Raw genomic sequence first — 4,833 nt, forward strand, 5'->3', positions numbered from 1 at the left:
GTCGACTCTGAGGATCCCCTGCCAGTCCGTCTTGCGGTACGTTAAGAGCACATTAGCGTATGGTATTGTTTTTTGCGGTTCGCAGTCTTTGGTGGGGTATGCGGATTCTGACTGGGCCAGTGATCCAGATAGTCGGCGATCCACCACCGGCTATGTCTTTATTCTGAATGGGGGCGCCATAAGTTGGAAGAGCAGGCTACAACCTACTGTCGCTGCATCGTCGGTTGAAGCCGAGTACATGGCTGCTGCGTCAGCAACGCGGGAGGCAGTTTGGTTGCGTAAGTTGATGAGGGATTTGGGCTACGAGGTACGGGCCGTTGAGATCAAGGACGATAGTCAAGGTGCTATAGCCCTGATCCGCAACCCCATCACGTCAGAGCGGTCAAAGCACATAGACGTGATCCACCACTTTGTTCGAGAAAAGGAGAGTTCGGGTAGTGTATCGTTCCAGTATTGCCCTTCTCACGATATGGTTGCAGATGTGCTGACGAAGCCGTTGGCTTTGGTCAAGTTTTCGAAATTCCGAGAGTGCATGGGAGTTCGTTGAGTTTTCTTCTGGGGTGTGCCAGAGTTCTGTCCGCGGGGGAGTGTTGATATCTCGTCCAGAACTCCTGCATATCGTAGTTTGGCGGGATACCTGTACTGGTTCTGGAGCGGATTTCCGAGATACACTTTGTATTTATGGCAGGGTCTTGCCTTTTATCCTCGCTCTAATCCCAGACCTATGTAACGTATAACGAGGTGATCGCTCTGTATTCGCTGCTTAGTTTTCATGTCCCGGGTGCAGACTTTCGGTTGATATCAGCAAGTGAGTGTTGGGAACAAGTACCTCACAACCACCCTTTTTTATTTGTCAACGACACAGACATGGTTGTTTGCCGCTTACCGATGTACAATGACAAGGTCTGAGTCGGAGCCTCATTTTTTCTGTGTAAGGTACGCTTACTAACTGAGGCCTTGTGTCCAGTGAAGTTATTACGGCCTGGCCGAGTTCTTTTTGAATAAGGTCCACAGTGTTGTGTGGGAGGTGTTCCTAGGGGTGCTGCACTCGACCCGTTCGGGGTCCACTGTAACAATCGCATTCTGCTGCCTGCTATTCAATGAATTCATGGAATCGACCACTGGATCCGTTGTCGTGCTGTACTGAACGATGTTGCTCACGTTGACAACGAAGAGATCTTGTATTGGTTGTCTCATGCGACCCAAGACTCGTTAGAGGCTGTAAATCGGGATCGCCGTTGTTCCGGCTTGCCGTTGTTCCGGCTCCGCAATTTCCCCCATAGGTTGGATGTGAGTGGAAAAGAGTAAATGTAAACTTGTTGTTGCTGATTATAAAACAAGCCGGCAGAGGTCCGAATTTACGAATTCGTGTAATTGTGCTATCCGTGTATTAGTGTACTTGCTGCAAAGGTTGGAGGTATTGTTGACTATTGCGCTATTGCAGGTGTTGTTGGTGCACCTGAAAATAATGAGGTAATAGCCGAAAGAAGTGCAGGGTTATACGTGAGCATTGAGATGTAATTGTTGAATGAGTGGCAGGGTGTTGGGTTGGATGTGAGGATAAGATAAAACGCAGAATTGTGATGTACTTGTCGTGTGAGTGGCATTGTTTTACAAAGGGAAAATAGAAGCCCATAACATATACATCAAGTCAATGTACCTGTACAACAGGATGTCTTCGGGGCTTGGATATGGTTGATTGTGAGAGCCTACCTGGTTACTTAGACGGATTTAGCGACTAGTCCACTTATGAGGGTGTTGATATACACCGGGGGTTTCCCTTGGGTTTTTATAGTCGCTTGCAGTCCGTCTGAGCACTCGGGTGCACACGCCTGCCAGGGATTCACACAGTGGCCCCGGCCCTTCATCAGATTACACGCAGCGGAAGTCGCACGCCTGCCAGGGATTCAAACAGTGAGTGCTAGGTTTGGTGCTGCCTGAGTTGCTTGCTCTATGCATTCCAGTAGTCTCTCTCAGCCTGTGACAGCTGCCGCCACTTCAAGGCGATTTGCTTTGTGTGCTCGTGAGGCAGGAAGCTCTGTCCAGCTGCCGCTGCTTCTGATGGGGTGTTACACTGTGGGCGGCTCGACCCGAGAAAGGATGAGCACCGGGGGCCCTGAACTAAGCGAGAGCGGCACGATAGGCGCCACACTTCTGCCTTCTGTGTAGCCGTTGGGTACCTGCTTAGGCTTTAATGCTTGACCATCCACGCTCTTCTTCCTCGCACGTGGGTTTGTGACCGCCATGATGACGAGGATGAGCGGAGGATGAGGGCGAGGCGGAAAAAGACGAGACGACGACGAAGAAAACCAGCAAGGAAGCGTGTAGGCAGGATCGCCTAAGTCGATACCAACTGAAATAGAAAGAGCTCCGTTTCTAGTTGGGATGTCAAAATCGTTACACCGAGGGTTGAGTGGCTTGAGCCTTCTAGCATACCACAGGATGCAATAAAGATGACTTAACAACCTAAACAACAACAACGACTTAAATAGTTATCCAGAGCCTAGATGGCGTGTAAATGTCGTACAACATCTCTGATCAAGACGCGCGTTCGAGAGTCGATCTAACTACTCAACAACTAGCTAGAAAACCTAACATGCTCCTCTATCTGTTGCCGCAATCGTACCCGCTGCCATCGGAGCGGTTACCTTTCGCTAGTCCCCATACTTTCGTGAAACACTCTTATATCAACCGAGTATAATGCAATGACCAGCAGTGAATTTCACAAAGTGTCCTGCTCTCATTCAAAGTTGGACCTGTGCCTAGCAAAGAACGTATGGACAAAGAATTGCGCCTTTAAGTTTGCGTTTATACTGGGTTTACATGCTACGTTATGTTGCGAAAACGTTTAGGTAAAAGTGGGCCTGAGAAAGTCACCCAGTTTACATGGGGCGTTACGACGACGTTGTGTTCGTTGGCGCGAGCTGTGTAAATCATCTCCATTTTATGGCTTTCAAAGGCCAAAACTTCAGCATATTCCCATATGGATTGGATTAAATTCGTGTTGCTTGATGCTGGGGCGTGCGGGCCGATGCGGCGCTGCCCATGCCGCTGCCGACTTGCTGTTTCCCGAGCGGCTTCAGCCCTGATACTACGTTTGGTTGCCTATTTGCCAAATTAGCGGCTCCTAGCGGGCGAGCAATACGAGCGGTGTTGTCCTTGTTCATTTTTAGGATATAATACTGGATTCACATGCTACGTTACGTTGCGAAAACTTTTTTGGAAAAGTGGGCCTGAAAAAGTCACCCAGTTCACATGGGACATTACGACGACGTTGTGTTCGTTGGCGCGAGCTGTGTAAACCATCTCCATTTTATGTCTTTCAATGGCCAAAACTTCAGCACATCCCCTTAGAATCGCAATATATAATTGACGGGTTATTGGCAGCCCTGCCTACTGCAATGGCACTGCATCCCGCGCGAGCCGCGATGGCGTTTGCCCTAGCGGCCGCTATGGATGAAATTTTTGACAACCTTGAGGATATGTTCAATTCTCAATGGCAGTGCTTGCGCGTGTGGGCCGACGCGGCGCGGCCCATGCCGCCGGAAGTGCGGCCGACTTGCCATTTCGCGGATGGCTTCAGCCCTGATACTACAATGGGTTACATATTGGCTATGTAAGGGGTCGTGCGCGGGCGAGCAACACGAGCGGCGTTGTCCTTGTTCATTTTTATAATGTAAGGCAGCGGTGTGACTAGAAATTCAGTCGGAGTGCAAAGCGCGCACAATTTGTCAAGTATGTGGTCTTTATAAGCGATTGGGCTTGGCCGTTTGTTATAACTCGCGAAATTGGCGACGCATTTCAAGTAACGGTACGAGGGGTCAGCGTTTGACGAAATTGACCCCCCCCCCCTGGTCACTTTAGACTTTTCGTCCACTTTACCGGTAACGTACCGTTACCACGTCCGAACCGACCACTTTTTCCAAAAAGTTTCAACGTAACGTAGCATGTGAACTGGCTATAAGGCAGCGGTGTGACTAGAAATTCGGTCGGAGTGCAAAGCGCGCACAATTTGTCAAGTATGTGGTCTTTGTAAGCGATTGGGCTTGGCCGTTTGTTATAACTCGCGAAATTGTCGACGCAATTCAGGTAACGGTACGAGGGGTCAACGTTTGACGAAATCCCCCCCCCTCACTTTAGACTTTTCGTCCAATTTACCGGTAACGTACCGTTACCATGTCCGAACCGACCACGTTTACCAAAAAGTCTTAACGTAACGTAGCATGTAAACTGGCCACTTGTTGACGCCGTAAATTTTGTCTGGCGGGTTGAGCAGCGGTATGGCGCGTTCAAAGAGGATAGCGCTGTTATAAAATTGGATTTCACTTTTCAGGATGTCACGAAACACTCGGATGATCTCGTCATCTTGGTTGGGGTATTTCAGCCTGAACAGGCAATGGAAATATTCACCACGCAATCGACAGGTTAATTGTATGTAATGATATGCATGATGGCACACTTTTCTTATTATACTGCGAGAGTCATTGGCAACAACTTAAATTTTAAAATTCAATAACTGTGGGCCCGTGGGCTCACCTGTATACCACGGCGGCGGTTGGATTGCCCACCTAAAAGGTGGGCAAAAACCTAGATGTTGGATGAATTGGACGAGCATGCTCTGACTGAGACACAATATCTCTTTGCGCAATCCGGAAGGAACGCCGTGAAGCAAGGCGCTGCGTTCGGGGACTTGGCGCAGTGTTATTTAATAATAGAGAAAATATGGTAAAATGAAAAGCGCAGAAGTCCGAAAGATGTGTAGTGCAAAGAAGTGGCCGAGCATATGGCGGTTACAAAAGTTCTCATACGCAGGCATATGGGATGTGATACCCG

Source organism: Volvox carteri (assembly GCF_000143455.1).
Source record: "Volvox carteri f. nagariensis unplaced genomic scaffold VOLCAscaffold_20, whole genome shotgun sequence".
In the NCBI taxonomy this organism is placed as follows: domain Eukaryota; kingdom Viridiplantae; phylum Chlorophyta; class Chlorophyceae; order Chlamydomonadales; family Volvocaceae; genus Volvox; species Volvox carteri.